Source organism: Lepisosteus oculatus, chromosome 19, assembly GCF_040954835.1.
Source record: "Lepisosteus oculatus isolate fLepOcu1 chromosome 19, fLepOcu1.hap2, whole genome shotgun sequence".
Classification (NCBI taxonomy): Eukaryota; Metazoa; Chordata; class Actinopteri; order Semionotiformes; family Lepisosteidae; genus Lepisosteus; species Lepisosteus oculatus.
In genome coordinates, this window is record NC_090714.1 from 5,930,676 (window position 1) to 5,950,020 (window position 19,345).

Genomic DNA, 19,345 nt, shown 5'->3' on the forward strand with positions numbered 1-19,345 from the left:
GGGACTGTTTCATAGGCGCCGTCAGAAAGTCGAGCAATGCGCTTGTGGGAGTTGGAGTTCGTAAGCCAACGCTACCTCTGTGAGCGGCTACAGCCAGTTTTCATACCCTGCTTCCCTCAAGACAGGGTGACAATTGGAAGGGGTTTATTTTGTGTATTAATAACAACAATATGTTAGCAAAACAGACTGTAGTGTCCAGGCAGCCATTCCCAACTGAGCCCTAATGCTCCAGGAGGGTGCAACTCTACCTTCCCCTTCCAATCGCATTCCAATGAGCTTTGAGAAGCATTCGGCCAATTGTTGTAGGCTAACATTCGGTCAAAATAAGAACTGATTGAGACTCAAATGGTCAAGAAAAGGAAACGCAAATAACACGAAAGAACAGAGTACAACACAGTTAACAGTAGTACCAACAGATAAGACAATAAACCATAAAAAAGCACGACAACGTTTTTGTGAGCAGATCTCAGACAATCCTTTTTCAGATTTTGGACAACACATCGCACATTTGGAGGTCTGTGCTATAGCTGCTCTTCGGTCATCTTAGCAGAATGTCTGGAAGCAGGTGGTAAAAAGCTAAGGGACGACATGTTGAAGTTGTGGAGCTGAAACTAAAGCTCTCAGCTGCTGACTTCTGCTCTAATTAACCGTCCGTTACAGCTCAGAGGGTCAGGTAGACTGGCTGCAATGCACAACAATGTCAAGGAAGAAGTCCAATTAACACTGCACTTATTGTCACATCCTAGACAAAGGACCCACAGCCTGCTTTGTCCAAAGTCAACTGCGTGTTGAGAGAGCCTTGTTCTATCAGCAATCTAACTGCCGTCATCTCCTTAAGCAGCAATGCTGGGGAGCGCCATTGTGGGAATGTTCACAAACCACACACAGCTTTCCTCCCGTCAGCCAAGAGCAAAACTTCTCTTTCTAGTGCGAGGAATTTCAACGCTAACACTGGCACCAGGTCTTCTTTAGGGGGTCAGCAAAAACACTCAAGGCCTATAAACCCTCTCTCCTGTGAATCAGGAGACAACATGACAGCAGACAGGTCATTCACCATACTCTGGTTTTGCTTTGGTAGCAAATGGACTCCCCTTCAAGAAAGGAAATGAAGGCCCCTGACTCAATGTTGTCCTTCTTCTGTCTCACCATTTAAGAAGTGACAGGTTGTTACCACCCATGGTACCACAATCGAAAATAGTAATACCTGCATAGACACTATGCATCTTACCCTGATTTCCACCACCTGTTTAAACTACTATTTTATAGTTTTGGGAAATACATTATACCTCCAAACCCTACCATAATTTCACTGTGGTTTAAGAAACTACAGTACGCAACCAAAAAAAGATCTGGGAAATGGACATGCCAACCCAATAGGCTACATTTTAAGGCTTGGAGTAAAGTTTGAAAAATAGCGCCACCTGGGCCAACTGAAATCTCACAAAACAAAAACAGCATCAGCGTTTTAAAGAGCAGGCATCTTAAGAAAAGATGTCAGTATCTCATTCCTCATCTGTGTCAATCAAGAATCTGGATGGTCAGACTCAAGACCGTGTTCAGGCAAGGACTAGAGATCACTTTATTGGTCATGTACAATTTCTTGCATTAGGAATTTGTCTTTTCACATACCCCAACTTGCTCTCCATGAGACACACAGACAGGGAGAGAGAAGCTTGGTGTAAGAGCGCAGGGTCAGCCATTTATACGGCGCCCCTGGAGCAGGGGGGGTTAAGGGCCTTGCTCAGGGGCCCAACGGAGTAGGACTCCTTTGCCGGCCACAGGATTTGCACCGGCAACCAGTCCCCCTCTAGCAGAAATTCTGCAGTCGAGATTCCCACATGGGGGAATTCGCAGGGGTCAGCACAGCGGAGTGCAGTGGTGGAGCCCCACCCCGGGCAAACCCCCTGCATGATCATGATATTGCCCCTGCCAGGTAAGACTAAAAAGATACCTTCTGTGGAGACAGCTGATCTGATGCTGAGGCTGCAATCGCCTGGCAAAGTGCTTTATGCCGGTGCAGCTCTGCAGAAAACGTCTCATAAATACCTACTATAAATAATTATCCCCCACAGAAGTTCCATGCATATCAGCCTTTAGCATGCATGCCGGCACCTCCACCGATACAGCGCCCAGGTATGTGGAGTTTAAAGTCCCATATGTGGATATTTTAGTGTCGGCTTTGTTCTCTGCTTGGAGGTTTGCCACACGGCGCTCACTTTACAAATCCCAGGGGAATCGCCAGAAACTGCCACAGGCTCCTGATGCATTGTTATTCCGAGGTGTATCTGACTGTCTTGCAAAGCTGTGCTGCAGAAGTGGATGCCTTCTCAGACCTACAGATACTTTCAAGAACTTAAATCATCGCTATAAGACACAGGGATAGAACAGGACAAAAACCCTGAACAATTTATGTGTTTTTAAATAGTTGGAAAGGATTCAAGAAGCATCAGGGGGATTGGGGTCCCATTTAAATTACAGATGTTTACTTTTTTCCATTTACTTGTGTGTGTGTACATCCATTGCCAGGAATACTTGGACAAGACAAGACAGAGAACTGCGTATAGTGTATATAGTGCATGCACTCCATCTATCACTACGAGTCCGGTCAGACAATGAATATTCAGGTCACACTGGTTTGTCGGCCTCTAGTGGTCAGACGCAGTAGGGTCACATCTGGATAGATTGGGTTAGACAACTGCTGCTCCTTCTGTTCCCTGCATCCAAATCTGCTAAAAAAAAACAAGCTCACAAAACATCTCAGCCTACCAATATAAGCAGTAGCGTCCCTAGCAGTGGCAGCCCAGTGCAACTTCGTGTGCCCATTCAAACTGCTCGCCCCTTGCAAGGTACAGTCTTTGCCAGGCCTGGCATGAGGCTCACTGTTTGCACACACTTACTCTTTAAACACTCTCTCAGCTCTCTCACTGCTTGAGAGGGAGGCTTGGCATTACAAGCGCCTCTCAATGCTGATCAGAAGCAAGACCAGAAAGATCCTGTAAGGCAAATGGAAAATTCTAGCCATCCATAACCCTCAATGCCTTTTCTCTCTCTGCAATATAAACGTCTGTTAGCTAGATCAACAAATCATCTATCATTGGAAAACCCACTTGATTGTACAACAGCCATTAATTCTCCTCATCTATGCAACAACAGCCTTAGCAACCCACACTGTGGCTTGGCGATATAAAGATGGCTGCCTTCTCTCTAACTCACTCTCCAAGCTGGACATGCTAGTCTTAAAAAGGACACCTCCAATTCAGGCTGGTAACTCTTTAGGAGGGGACTGCATTCACCTCTGTTCCCACTGAGATTGGAAGATGGTTTGTCTCCCCATATTACCTTCACCCCAGAAAGACCAACTGGCCAGTGAAGCCATGTGGTGGACTTCCAAATTGACCATGTTCCCACTGATGTCTTAGGTGGACCTCATCCAGGAGGTTTCTAACCATGGAAACCCATGGGCCATGGGGCAGGCTGGAGAGGTTTTCTAATCCAGGAAGTCAAATGCGCATGTCCTACTGCCAGATCAGTCTTATTCGAGGAAGAAACTCGTATTGGCGAGCCGGCTGTGCTTTCTCAGGGCGTGGAGCGGAATAATTCTAATGGCTCCCAAGGCTAACAATAGGACTTGGCACTGGCTGTCTTGACTCTCCAGCTGCCTCATGCCTGGAAATAGTTACCTGTTGACATAAGGCATTCCAGCAAAGTCGCCTGCCGACGTCAAAGGGCTCATTAATTCATTACTTGACGTGAGAGTGCATTCTTTAAAATGTCGGATTATATATGTGATTTTTTTTTTTACTTTAAATCGCTTTTGCAGATACATATTATTCGGAATCTGTACACCATACCTCTTCCTCCCTGGGCACCTAGGCTGTTGTGGACAGGGTTGACAGAAATATTACATGGGAGAACTGGTGAAGTAGACAACGTGTGGGTTGAGTACAAAACAATATGGAGTGTTCTTACGTATTCTAATATAGAAATGAGCCATTTACTCTTCTCCAATGCTGGTATTTCAAAGGCTATGGCTATTTCTATGAAAATCTATGGCCTCGGATGAGAACTGACTTTGTTGGGGAGACGCGGCCCAATTTAATAAAGAAGAGAACAAGTGAGGTCGCGTGTATTCTTTCGTCTGCCACTGTGTTCAAGAATCACACTCATATCAATGGTTTTTTAAACCAAACACACTTTTTTTGTAAGACTCTCTGGCTGCAGGCCTGGAATGAGGTGTGTGTACAGTACCACCCCTCCACCATGCCCTTCTGCAAAGCCTGCTGTCATTTGACACACCGCAAGCGCGTCTGGCAATACAGACAAGAGCAACAAGTCTTTCCCAACAGGCTCTAAGTCCGTGGGATTCACCCATCAACCAGCCAACATCTGAGCTCTGGCATGGAGGTACAGAAGGAATCTTCCAATACGCAGTCTAGCATTGTCACAGGTCTTTAAATAATGCATCTCAGCTGGAGTTTGGGATCCAGGGAGCACTGGGGCACACTCCCGGCCACTATCTGATGTGAAAACAGCCAGCTGGAAAAGGGGCTCTGAGCAGTATTGCTCAGGCCGAAGTGTGGGTTTCAACAATGTTTCGCAAGCTGTTCATTGCACCTCTCCTCTGCCTACTCTCTCCACTCCGTCTACTATCTTCTCTTTGAACGATTCCAGTCTCATGTACCGCTTTGCTCTTTCCTCCTTGAACTCCTCTTTTCTTATCTGGTCCTTCCCCTCCATCTCTTAAATTATTCTGTTCCCCTTGTAAGTATGTCTGCCTTCTTCACACATGTCTCTGCCCTGCCGTTTTAGGCGAATCCTGTTTGTCTGAGACCGCAGAGCGGCGGACATTTTATGTGATGGCATCCCCAATGACCCTGCGCTCTGACCCCAAGCTTCTGTGTGTCTGGAACCCAGGAACGGAGCGGTGGCTCTGTGGCTAAGGATCTGCGCCTGTGGCTGGAAGGTTGCCGGTTCAAATCCCGCAGCTGGCAGAAGAATCCTTCTCCGTTGGGCCCCTGAGCAAGACCCTTCACACCAACTGCTCTGACCCCAAGCTTCTCTCCCTGTCTGCTTGTCTCATGGAGAACAAGCTGGGGTATTCGAAAAGACAAATTCCTAATGCAAGAAATTGTACATGGCCAATAAAATGATCTTATCTTAATGCGGAGAATTTCCTCTGCAGGCTCTTAATTTAAAAAAAGGCAAAGGTGGGCGCTGCGGCATCTCTGGAGACGTGTTGGGCCGAACTTTCCAGGACGCGGCCCTGCTCTGCGTGGCTAAACCCTGCATCAAAAGTAACTAACCTTTCGATCCCCCCCCCCAAAAAAAAAACAGAAAAACACACCCTAAAGAAAAGCATGCTAGGCATCTATTGTGCTGTTAAAATATATTTCTCTATTTATATATTTATAACCTGACAGGATTAAGAGGACAGTAGGAAACTGCAGTGCGCTCAGACTTCTGGCAGCCGGGAGATCAAAAAGCAGTTCAAATTAAATCAATAACTCAGAGCCCCCAGTAATCCTCCTGCCACCCCAACACAACCCAGACCCCTTTATCTTTTTATAAACAGGGAGCCTCAGGTGAAGGGAGGGAGGGGGGGGGGTAGTTCAGGTAATCCGGCTGTAGACAGCACCGATTTGGGCAGCGGGGAATGACAAGAGCCTGGACAGCTGAGGCCGAACGGCCATGCAGAAGCACGCCAGACGGGATAAAGAGATATAAGCACTCACCCCCAATCCCCCCCCCCCCCCTCCCCTACCCCAAACTCTCGGTTCTTTCATCTCCAGCCCCGGTGCTAAAGCAAACTTTCCACTTTGCTTCCCAAGGGGGATCACATTGTGGAGAGGGCTGCGCTGTGTGCTCACCAGCCTCAGAAAGGAAACCCTGGCGGGGGCCTGGGCGCGTGGCGTGTTAAAAAAGCACAGCCCACCAATCACCCACAGAAATGATCCGAGCGCCGAAATCACCCTGCCTCTTAATTGAAATCAAAATGGGCCTAACTGCGTTTCGACACCGCGCCGATTCTCTCCCCGAAACGAACAACGTGATTTTCAAAGGTGCTTCTTTCTCTTTTCTTTTTTTTGGGCCAAAGTGGCCCCCGCTGGCAGATTAAATTCAACCCCCCTAGTCAATTACAAAGAACGTTCCTCTTTGGAAAACCTAGAATTCCCCCCTTTAACCCACAAATCATTTTCAGAAACCTGAGGGACAAAAAAAAAAGGATCCCATACTGTATGTAAATTTGCGGCAGCTGAGATCGCCGAAAACGTCACTCGGTACCAGTGGTGAAGCTTGGATTTCTCTTTATTGAGGGGTGTCGGCAACCCAAGAACACACAGCTGCAGAAGTCAACAGTGGCACCTTCCATCACCAAATAATCAATCCATTAGACAATTTTAAATTACACTTTCTGGAAACAATGTATATCCAATTAAGAAATGTCACATCCACGTAAGTGAATATTTATTACAATTAATCATAACTTAATTGTTACAATTCATAATAAATGATATGAATGACTGGTTCACAAGCAGGGCTCTAAAATGTCCATGTTCACCTGTATATTAAGACTTTTCTTAATTTGGGATCACCCTTGCTAGTTTGCTGTGTTTAAATACTAGAACTTGTTGCATACTGTACTGCTGTTTATCAAATAGGGGTGCAAATGCATGAAATTATATTACAGTTATTTCAACTCCACCTTCGGTAAGGCTAAAGAAATATACACAAGATCAAACCATACCTGTTTATGCCTGTGCACAAACAGATGTGCACGTGCTTTCTTGTGATAAAAGAGAAAAATAAAACGACCTGCAGAGCTAATTACTGAGCATTTTTAGGGTCTTTGTAGGCACATCCTGGAGCCGATGTGAAAAATCTCTCTCTGCACTTAGTAGACTTCCAGTAAATCAACAGAGCATCTCTGAATAAAATATGTCCTAATGCCTCTGGCCACCACGCTGCGGTGCTGCTGTGAGATGGGCTCGTTCAAAATGTTAGATGAAATGTTAAATGTTAAATGAAAAGAACGGGTCAGCAAAGGTAGCTGTTCGAAGTTCGAGTTTGCCTCTACAGTTCATAGTTTGGCCTTTGTCATTTCGGAAATATGCCTGGGATACAAGAGGTAGCACAGTCAGATTTGGGTGGACGTTTAATGGCCTGGGAATACTAAGGCCTCTGGATCTTCCCAGGTCTGTCTAAGCATGCAGCACTATGGGCTACAAGTGCGTCTGCAGGAACCATAAACTCTGCTGTATGGCGCTGGCTGGAGCTCTCAGTGCATGAACTGACAAGCGACTGTGGGCTGGTAGGGCATTAACTATGTGCAGGTTAGGGCATGAAAATTGATTGGCAGCTCTGCTGTTAAAACAAAAAGCCTGATTTCCTCCAGATCCACCAACCAGCGCTCGACTTGCACCCCAACAAGATGTGATCTCAAAAATCCGGGAAAACAGCCTTCCCTGTGAGTCACCAGCACGTGCATGGATACATATCCAGAAGAACGTATCTGCATGACACATTATTCCAGTGATATTCCACAAAATCCATGTAGGTCCATAATTCACATCTTTACTTGGGCCGCTTGCATTTCACATATTGCTGGTTGTGCTCTGAGTCTGCAGTTCAGAAGACTGTAATCCTAACTCACCATCCTGGACACCCATTCTAATCATGGAAAACTTCCCGGCATGACTGTGGACAGATCGTGGCCCGGATCTGTCTCGTATGACGGCCCAATATAAACATTTTAAACAATGCTGTGAGTAGTAATAATAATGAAGATATGGAACCGCAGCCTGCTACAAATCTGGGTAGGAACAGGCAACACCCCCGCCGCAAAGAGAGCCGATATTGAATAGGATGTGCTCTGAAACAGACAGACACCTCCTGTGTAAACATACTGGAATACAGTAGCCGCCCCAGTCCCGGCCGCACACCGAGTCCTAATTACTGGGGTCACACTCCCGAGAGGAGCTCTCGAAACACTCGAGGCCTGTACAAGAGCTGGGCTGCCCCCACGGAGAAGGGGATATTGCATCTTTGCGATAACATCTCGTTGCCAAGGAGGGCCCCCCGTCCTGTATAAAGCCCCCTGTTTTGGAGGGGCTGAAATGAGGCTTTGTTCCTCAAGGGCCTCATACACACCCCCCCCCCCCTCCTTCCTCCTGGGTGGGCTAAAGACCTTCCAAAAAACTGAGCGACTTGTGTCTGGGACAGAACCCCCCCCCCCGCCCCCTGACTCACCACCATCAACTCGCCAGCCACCTCCATTCCCACCCGTGCCTCCTGCTGGCGTGTGGCCACCTCAATTTGTAGCGAGAGTGACAGAGCAAGGGCAAGGCCTGGGGATCACCAGGCCCGGCCCGGAGGCTGAAGACCGCCTTTGTTGTGGTGAAGGACCGCGGCCTCTCGCAAACACAGCGCCAACCCCCACCCCACCCCACCGAGCTGGCCGGCTTCTCGATTCCAAACCCTCCCGGAACCAGAAGCAACTCGGGGGCCCCTTCGCGCACGGGGAGGAACCCGCTCGAGAGCCAGCTCGAGACACTTCGTCGTCACGGGTCGGAATGTAGAAGGAGGCCTCACTGCAGCGCCGGCTCGTGAATTTCCCGGAACGCGCTGCGGCGGGGGGGCGCGGACGCGGGAGTCTCGCGGACGCTGGACGTTGAAAAAGGTAGTCTCCCGGGTCGAAAAACCGTGCCAAGGGAGGGCTGCGCACGCTGCAGATGACACAAAAGGCCTTCACATATCGACACCCGTGAACATACTGTAAACAAGCACACGCACACTGCGGTACCTGTCTGGAGCTCTGCGAGGCATTAGACCTCAAAATCCCCATTTTTCACACAGCTCTTATTAGTTTACCCTGCTCTGCCTTCGCCAAGCTCGCGCCTTCATTTTCATGCACCGTTCACCGTCCTGCTGCAAGAGCACAGAAGGAAGAATTCAGCGTTCTGAAATGTTGGTTTATGTGGGAACCTCTGAAGGCACAGGTGTGGGTCTGGTTTCAGACACAAATTAACCTTAATCACAGTTTAGTTTAGCCCAATCAAATTGGCAGAGCCCCTTATAATGGTACACTGGGTAACTGAGACCATACAGGTATGTAAACACTGTAACTACGGCCTAGTGAGCCAGCAGCCAAAGCTGGGTACCATGACTTTATGCAGATAAATGACTTCTTGGAAGTCTGGGATATGGCTACAAGCAAGCACTGCAGGGGGAAACGAATCGTTTTGAGCAGTACTGTTTTGCTCAGCGGGGACTCACAGAATCCCAGTAGTAGCCAGAAAAATTCATTTATCTTGACCCTTCAATTGAAAGAAAACACTGTGAACAGATGTGGTAAAAAGAAACAATTTCACTGTTCACCTTATTCCAGAGACAATGTTTTTTTTTTTCATAATTTGTAATCTGTGCTGACAGATTTCAAGCGCTAAGAACAGGAATTACTCATATTGGGGAACTATAGCTTAAAGCACAATCTCTGGTTTTGCTAATTTTTCTGTTTTTATTAATGTCCCAACACAGTGTCTCAGGCAGCTTAAAGATAAATGTCATAAACACTGAGGTTTGCTTGGATACTACACAATTTGCCTTCTTACCCTATTGAATTGGCCATTTCAAATACAGTAGGTACTCCAGTAATTAAAGAGAAAAATGTTAGGTTACAGTGAGTTTTCAAGGACGTAGAATTTTACACAAATTTTACCTTACAATTGTATTTGTAAGGGGCAGAATGATTGAGTTCACTGGTCTTGACACAGGACAAAACAACAATTTGTTAAACGGGCTCCAAATGTAATTTGTTAAATGGGTTAGATGGCACAAAGTTTAAGTCTACACAGAAGGACCTCCTTGTTTCTTAGTGCATAATTGAGGGATAACTTAATAAAAAGTCACAGAAGATTGGAACTCCAGGCACACTGGTGAGGAATAATAATAATAAAAATGGTGATGATAAAGAAGCATGAGGTGCTCAAGCAGATTACTGGTGTTCAAGCGTTGGTTGCAACAGCTATTGTTAGGTACAAAGGAGCTATAGCCATGTGCTTAACTTGAGGACTTTCTGCCTGTGTTGTGCACACTTCATGGAAACTCAGTTCCACACACGCAGACAGAGCTAAATTCAACTCATTCCAGTCTTAATGGGGGCTTATCTGCGATCCAGCTCTCTTCAGAGGGCATTAGCAAACCCAGACAGCCAGGATATACCTCAAAATATCTCCTCTTTGTTTCCAGAACACGTGTGACTGGTGTGGTCCATCCAGGGGGCTGGGGGCTCAGTGGACAGCAGCCCCATTTCAGCTCAGTACAGGAGGATCACAGGAAACCCTGGGTTTCGTGTTACCTGATTGATTGAGATTAATCAAGCATAATCTGATCTAATTCCCAAGCATTGAAGATACCATAATTCAGTAATTTAAATCCTGAATATTCTTAATTCACTTCTTGGTATATACTGTACACTTGACACCTGAAGTAGGCTCCACGGCCGAAACGTTGTGTTCTCTTTCTTCTTTTTTTCAGCATGGAATAAACCTATTACTTGTTCCTTTGCAGCCTACGCATGCTGACGCAGCTACCCACCTGAACTACTGTACACTTTATCTAATCACTGTGTGATTTCTACTTTATTTTAAAACAGCTCCACTTTTTTGTTTTTAATGAAGGGCATGAAATGTGGAGAAAATATACTGTCGCCACATGCCCACTGGTATAATACCAATACACTCCTCTTGTCATTTTTAGTCTAATTCAGATTCTAGTGATTCTAGAGGTTTTGTTCAATGAGGTTGTTTTGCTGGAATAGTCAGCATGTGCGTCAAAAAACTGCCCAAGCAGAAAGCAGACATTCGTCAAGCAGAATGAATAGTTTAGCAGGGACTGGCACACAGACAACTCAAAACAACAAAGCGGGCAATTTTGACGCAGTTTTAACCAGAACACATGCTAGAATGTAGGAATCAAGCACTGTTGGCCTACTCCATCCTGGACCACTGCAGAGCTTGGCGTTTTCTCAGTCTTCTCCCAGTATAGACACCACCTACACCACTGACCACTGGGTACAAGGCGGTGCCTTTGAGAGTTCAGGATAGGATGTAGGAGTCGAGGAGTCAGGGCACGAGACCAAACACCAACTCCTCCCAGCTTCAAAACCCTGTTGCGTCAAAACACATAAACACTGAAAACGAACATTTCTTCCATTGATTGTGGATACTTGAAGAGGTGTAACTGAAGAATTAACGGTGATGACACCGCATGCTTTTTAGGCAAAATGTTAAAGCAGGGGCATTCACGTAATGTCTTCTCCCCTAGTGCCACGGGACCTTTTTTAACTGGATTCGTTTTACTTCATTATTTTCATTTCTGGTAAGGGTTAAGGTCGGACCCTGGTCTCTGCCGACTGGTGACTGAGTATACTTTCGATAAAGCTAGATTTGAGAAGCACAGGGGCCATAAACCTGATATCGAAATAGCAGCTGCATGAATGTTAAAACTCATCCAAGGTGGTTTGAGCTTGAACTATTAACTAATGGCCGTTTTCAGTTTTCAACATAAAACATTAACATTTGAGTTCTAAAACACAACATTTTCTAGTCAGTCTGGGACTCTTTTCGTCTATATATAAAATGGGGAGCAAAGCTCTCACCCAATTTTGTCACGAGGGCACATTCAGGGTACAAAAACCCCGGCAACCTGGAAGTCATCTTCATCTCACCTCAGTTTCAAAAGGCCGTTTCTCCATCACGCCTGCAGTCGCAATAACGGAGGGAGGAAAGGGAGCATTTGACACCCAACAGGGACAAAATTTAAAGCAGGGGCCCTGTTCTGCTTCACGGGACATCGTGTGTGCGCTCCTTGCTGGGAGCGCAGGGGCTGCTATCAGCGTGGCATGGCGTCCCGGCTCACACTGGCTCCTGTTATTAGTGGCCCCGGATAATTCCAGGCAATGTTGGTGGCATGACCCAGCTCGCTGAAGCAGGAAGGCTGTCAGAGACAGGTGACCTCCAGCTCTGACCTTACAAATACAATACAACGCCCTCTGACCCTGAAATTAAAGAAGCAGTGTTGTCTTTCGGCAGTAATGCTCCCAATTAGAGACGGGGGGTCTTCTTCCTTTTAACTGGAGACCTCCAGGCTTAGGGGATTCTCCAGCTACCTGACAGACAGCGAGTCTCTCTCTCTCTCTTTCTGTCTCCCTTGCCTCGTTGCCTCTTGATCTGTATCAGCTGCTCTCAGAGCTCAGGCTATCGCCGCTGTTTTTTCTCCCCCCCATGAATTCAAGGCTCTCTCGTAGCTCGGACCTCTCATTTCTCTCTCTCACGCACACCTACCTCCACCGACACCATCACCTTTGCTGGGCAGGTTTATGTTTTTGTTCATTTACACAAAAGCACTCGGATATAATGACTCAGCAATCCGTGCTCATGAAAAGGCCTAAGAACAGCAGAGTAGTTTCAGCACATAATCCAAGTTCCAGTCTGACTAAATTTAAGTCCCGAAGAACAGGTTACCTGTTTGCAACAGAGTGGTGTGTGTACACTAGGTTAATGTAAGCGCACACCTACCTGTATGGTCTATGTACTGTACATATTTCTTTAATATGTAATATATATTTTAGGATATGTAATATGTAATATATATTTCAATATACAATATACCTAAATTTCAATATTTCAAAAAAGATATTCCATTATACGCTGCATTCACACGATCATCACAGTAGCGATTCTAAATCATTTGGCTACGAGGCTTATGCAGAGCTACTCAGCTGCTAAAAGTTGCCAAGCACGGGGTATAGTTATTCCAAAGGACAGAGGGCAAGGAGATTCACCAACGGACTCAGGGAGACGCACATAGAGAGAAGATGGCATAGCCAGGGCTTGAGCCCCAAATTATCCAGGGGCCAGCCGTGTTACGGAAAGCACACAGATCTGGAATGAAGGCACGTCTGCTTCCCCATGGCCACAACGGCCATGACAGCAGTTTGACCCCGCTTTGCTTCGTCACAAGCTCGCAAAGGTCTGAAGCTTGGTTTTAGAAATTATGAACGAGTAGTGAACTGTATTACAGGTGCTGGTTCAGCCGGCCCTGCAGCACACTGTACAGTAGATACATGCCATGCCTCTGATCCTTTGCTTTCAATATGTTCTACACTAACAACTACCTGCTATGCAGCATATGATTCTTTCACCGCTGATGGAGAAGCGCTTTCCAGCCCTATTGCCAGTGTTCTCACATTAAGAGTCTTTCACTTCCAGGGAAGATGGGGTTTAAAACTGGCTCAGGGCTGCAGGGAAACAAGCCGGGCCATCTCAGATTTGCTCCCTGCGGGCGGCAACCCTCGCACCAGGACAAAGGAGCCTTTTCCACACCATTCCAGCCGGTAGAGAGAAGCCCAGGACTGAATTAGCAAAGAGGGGGGCGGCGATCAAGGCCAGAGAGAGCTTTCCTGGCACAGCACCCGCGGTGCCTGCAAGCATGACAACTGGTAACCTTATCCCCCGTTTTTTCCAAAGTGCTAAATACACAATTACAAAAATATAAATTGGGGGGAAAAAAAACCATCGTTCTCTGGGACCACCCCCGTGCATAGCACACCGGCCGGGAGAGGCCCGAAGAGCAGTGAGCAAGAAACAGAAAGATGGAGAGAGACCGAGAGAAGAGAAGAAAGGGCAGGAAAGAGTAGGCAAGAGAGCATGATCTATAAACCCTGCGCATGAGGCAGCAGATCGCTCGCCAGTATAGTAAACAGATATTTTTAAGAGGCCAAGTGTGCAGTTTTACAGAGGCAGTGGGGAAGGTAGAGGTGGGAGGGAATAATTAGGGGGTTTTAAAGGACTGGCACTTCCATCAAAACGCCCCATAAAACATAAGGCATTCCAGGGCGGTGAAGGTGCAGTAGGCCTTCACCAGGCAACTGAATTTCCCTTTTTATCTCTCACCGACTCCACGCCTGTGGGTGCAATCTGCAGCTTGGCTGGCACAGCAGTCTTGGCACTGTGCGCTCTCCTTACAGGGTGTCACGCACACAGGCAGTCTGGGAGTGGGAACTGGGCACAAGGATGTAAGGCAAAGAGACTCCTTGCCCAAGATTTTTTTTTCTGAACACAGGAGACACTCACCATTATAATAGACCATTTGGGTCCATCTTTTTAACCAGGCAGAAGCAAGCTGGACAGCCAAAGAACACTGGTGTTTGTCCTCCAATCCTTGTGTCAATGGAGCTCCAAGAAAAAGATCGGGATGGTCAGTTTTACAGTGAAACTTGGCATCAGTTTCGGATGGGGGCATCTGCCTGGACTATCCCATCTTGAACACAGACCACACCACTCATCTACAGCATGTGGGAGCTTTCGACTACAGTGTGAAAATTGTCCTGTTTCCGCAGGGACCATGTGGGGCTGCAGAATTAGCATCGCGTTCTTCCTCACACTGAGATTTCTACAAAGCTATTTTTCGTTACTTTGTAGGGGCTCTATAATGGCACACGAATGCTGCTGCATCGACCCACCTACACACTTGCTAGCTAGGTTTTAAATTGCCCCTTTCCGATGGCCCAACATTGTGCAAAAACCACATTCAATTGGCAAAGGAGTCATGGGTCCAAGCTGGCCCCATGATGCTTCCAAGAAGCGCTCCATTTCCACAGCATCCACCAGAATGAGCTGCTTTCTGATAAAGGACAGATGCTGAAGCTCCTTATTTCCATATCCTCAACTGGCTTTGGTATTTTACAATGCATCGTTCCATATGCTTGGATGAACTTTGTCAAATCTGAAGGAGAATAAAAATGTCAATGGAAATCTCAACTACTGAATAGTAAAGGAGGACATTGGGAGATGGAGGGGAGCTTGGCCCCACAGATCAACACCTCATAATTCTACAGCATGTGGCATCATCACTAAGGAATTGCCAAGAGCCTCCCAATACAAGCCCGACTGCAGCAATGATCAGCCCTCTTATAATCCAAGACCACAAACCTTCTGCTCCTAGTTTATCCCAAGCCAAGGTTGGGCCCTCAGGAACACCAGACCCATCATGAGACCTACAGAGCAGTGTGCCACAATTCCGTGCAAGAAGTCCCTTGGAAATAGACAGGGGAAAGAGCTATGCCAAAAACTCTCATACTAACCTTAATGTTAAAATTGATCATCAAAACTATCAGAGCATGTCAATTTGAAGTGTTCTAGGAAACCTAGAGTTATAGGAAAAGCTTGGGGTTTTTCTTGTATTGGAGACAGAAGCCCTCTGAGCTTCTTTTGCAATCAGAACGTGTAATGGAACAACTACAGCAGAAAGACAAGAAGTAGCTAGAGGAATAGAGGAAGGGAGAGCACTAGGGAAAGGTTAAGACGGAAGGTATAGAATGGAGGTAGGTGGGGGAAAGTGTGGGACTTAGAGAGAGAATCCAGCACAACTCTCCCAGCTGCTGTGTTTCATTTCAGCGGACATGACTGGGGCTATAAATACTGCCACTGTCCAGAGAAAGCGACGCCAAACCATGTATTCTTATCTTGTTTTACTGGTATCATGGAAATTGGGGGAGGAGAGCAGAGGGATGCAAGGAGGAAATTGGCTTGGAGGGCGGGGGTGGGGGGGGTGGGTCGTGTGGTTGAGCTTTTCGGGAATTGTATTTATACAGACGGTGTAAAAACACGCCAATAAAAATTAACGAGTAGGAAATTCAGAGAAGTGTCAGTTGGCACCACTTAGCGGAGTGCATAAGCTAGCTTTGACAGCAATGGAGGGGGGAGAGGGATGTAGCGGTAGGGAGGCGGGGGACTGAGGCATGGACAGGCTGCAGAACAAGGTCTCCTCTCAGTAAGTGGGTCCTGTAACACTGCACAGAGCACGGCTGGTCATATTCCCTCTTGTAGGGCTGCCTTGGTCAGGAGGAGGTTTGAACCTTGGGAACAGCTTGAGCCTTTGTTTACTGTCCCCATTATTGTCGTTGACAGCCATCGAGGGGCCTACGATCTGTAGTGATTGGTGGCCAATTTCAGAACAGCAATGGAGGTCTGGCTGATGTTAAGGGATGTGTGATGTCTGTCTAGTCCCAATCAAGATCACAATCTGCCCAGAACTACATCCCATGCATGTTAATGGTCATAGATAGATAATACTTTATTAATCCCGTAGGGAAATTGATGAGTCATGTACCAGAAGCAGAAAATTATCAGCAATCCCAGCTAAATGTGCACACACAAACGCTGGGGAGAACCACATATACGAGCACTGTCTTCATGCCCCTTGTCAAAGAGTTCCAGTCAGCCTTCTTAATTTCTTTAATTGAACTAGAACATCCATGTTTAATGGATGAAGAAGTCCTGCAATGGTCTAGAAAAGTTTTCCCAGCACTGATAAAACATTCATTTTTGTAGCAAGTATGTCTGGCGTATCTGAAAGGTTTCGTCAGTGAATAGCATGGGCGATTGACGAATAGAAATGTTAACATTTTAAATCATGCATTTGAAATTAAAACCACAGTGTCAATAGAAACCTTGATGGATCCCTGTGGCTGTCAGTCTTGCAACTGCATGGTACTCAGCAGTCAACTGATTGCACCCATGGGTATGAAAAAGGCAGCTCTACACAGCACTCAGATCAGAAGACACCCACTTATCTGAACACCTCCTAGCTCAGGGCATAAAATAACTACTAAACTTGGACAGGTGAGAGCAGGAGACATGGGCAAAAATATTAAAGCAACAGGGGGAGTATCGCTCACATGAAATTTTTCTGATTTTAAAAACATCAGATCAGGGTACTCCTGAAGGCTTCATTGTGCCTCAATTTACCCAGTACTACTGTCTCCTCACAGCCACAGTTTCAAATTTCAGAATATTAATACCAGCTACAGTATATGACAGAAGAATCTGACTCTTTACAACAGTGCCCTCCAGTGGGCTGACCTAAGAAATCAGCAGAGATCCTCCTCTTACAAATGTTTCACCTGCCTCAGTTTGAGAGTCGATTCCAAATGCCCGATCCAGAAAACCAGCATTCGTGCATCTGACTTGTTCCCCTTGTGAGCACAGATGTAAGAGCATCACCTCCCAAGTGTTTCTTAGTTGTGTGGACTCTAAGAAACCCACTTACTTACAGTGAAGTGTAACCCCACTTCCAGTCTGAAAAATTACCTTTGTCCAACGGTTTAGAGTGCCAAAGGTTACAAAAACATTTTGAAGAAGTTATTCGTTGAGAGCCATTACTCTTTTAAACTCTAATGGATGACTCCCTTCAGAACACTGAATTGAAAGCGTACATACTATATGTCACACTTGAATCTTAAGTGTTTGTATTAGACTGAAAGTGTACTTTATTGTATTTGCAACTGGATTGGATCATTATTTATCTTGCATTGAGTGTTTACACCTCCTATAGTCCACTGGATGGTTTATGTATTCTGCATTTGTCATCTCAGAGAGGCCAAAGGGAAATTTCCACTATATGTTGACAATCAAGTAGATTCTGATTCTATGCGAGGGACAGTTCTGTGTCCAGTTAATTATTAACATGGTAGACATTGCCCCTCTTACCTGAATGTGTCCAATATCTATAACCGTTCTATGACGGAGTATTGCTTGCAGAAGACGTAGCCTGCTTACTTCCAAGATTTTGCTTCAATGAGCTCCATAATTATTAAATTGTTGTGAAACAATTATGACCTTGGATGCACTGTGTACAGACGACACGACTGGAAGGGACACATGCAGCACAAGGACACCATGAACTTCTCTTCTAAGCGCATCTGTCAGACAGTTTCGTGTGTGGTACAGTGTGATGGGAGAGTGGTGTAGCCAGTCTACGAGTCCATATCTATGTATGATTTCTTGTGCCAGCTCAGAAAGATCCTCAGACAGCTGGATATAATCTCAATTATTCTCTCCGTCTCCACCAGGGCCGACAATCTCATTTCCTGAAGGGCTGTGGGGGTTTTTGATTACAGCTTAAAACTTAATCAATCAATATATTATTTTCCAATTTGATCAAATAATTAGGCCAATTAGTTCCAGTAAGCAAGGAACAAAACCCAAGAGACAATGTTACTTGGTCCAATTGAGAATGTATCAGGTATGCAGCACACACTCAGGATGTTTCCAAATGCCTCTGGGGTCTGAAAAAGATTCGCTCAATTATAGGAGGAAACAGCAGAGGCCATTGCTGATACATCTATTATAAGTCATCACTGTGAAACTGTCTTTTTCTTCAGGCTGTTGCGTTTTATATGTTCTTTATTGCAAGTAGACAATTAAAGGGAGGGAAACGCTCATTTATGAGTGTTAAAATCCAAGATTGTTCAAGGTATCAAAATTGTGTTGTTGTTTTTTTAATTCATTTCAAGTATCTACTCTGGTCTGGCTGCAAAAGTCAAAGTGCAGACGATGAGCTACAGTATCGTGACTGCATTTAACCCTCCCGGTCTACACACTCTACACACTAACATATGGCTTTGCACCCTGTACCTGAAACAAGATTCGCCACAGTTCGAATAAACACCGTTTGTTAAACTATACTGAGTTTGTCCTTACAAGTGGTACTGAATGCTCATTCATCTTGGCAGGTGGCAGTTAAGATGTTCCTGTAACATTTACTCATTTAAGAAGCTCGGTGCCAATACTTATATCTGCAGCTGTGAGTATTGGTTCCTTCTATATCTGGCTCCAGCTTTCCGAGCTGCCCTGGTGTGTGTGGGAGCTGTGTGTGGGAGCTGTGTGTGTGTGTGTGTGTGTGTGTGTGTGTGTGTGTGTGTGACAGGCCGTGTGCGGTGTGTGTGTGCAGGGGAGCGGCTGCCGTTTGCCGACACCGCTTGGCTGTGGCCATACCGGAGGAGTGAGCTCACTCTTGGCAGCGGCCACAGGCCTCACGTGTGGCGGGACGAGCGCGCTCTGTGTGTGAGTGGCTTTGTTTTGAAACGTAATATAATGAAAGAGGGCAGCAGCTGGAGCGGGCCGGGCGGCGGGCCGTCACAAAGGCCCTCAGAGCCCCCTTGCTCTCTCCCCTGCCACAGGCTGTCCCTTTCTTCCCCTCCCCAGCTGTTGGTCCATTCATCAGGGTCTGTCAGCATTGCTGCGGCCTGCCCGCCCCGCAACTCCGCACCTCCTCCTGGGCATCTCTGATGGACACCGACCCCCCCACCTCTGATGGACACCGACCACTCCAGCTTGATGGACTGACCCTCACACCTCTGATGGACACCGACCCGCCAGCTCTGATAGACACTGACCCTCCAGCTCTGATGGACACTGAACCCCCCAGCTCTGATGGCCACTGAACCCCCCAGCTCTGATGGCCACTGAGCCCGCAAACTCTGATGGACACTGACCCTCCCAGC

The 19,345-nt window shown here is 46.5% G+C and overlaps 1 protein-coding gene and 1 non-coding gene across 4 annotated transcripts in view; both read right to left on the minus strand.

The window, feature by feature from the left end:
- Positions 1-19,345, minus strand: part of ankfn1b (ankyrin repeat and fibronectin type III domain containing 1b) — a 247,474-nt gene that overhangs the window by 123,687 nt on the left and 104,442 nt on the right. The window lies entirely within an intron of this gene.
- Positions 1,778-1,941, minus strand: LOC138224332 (U1 spliceosomal RNA). Its single transcript, XR_011182792.1, has one exon. It is a non-coding gene; the product is annotated as a U1 spliceosomal RNA (small nuclear RNA).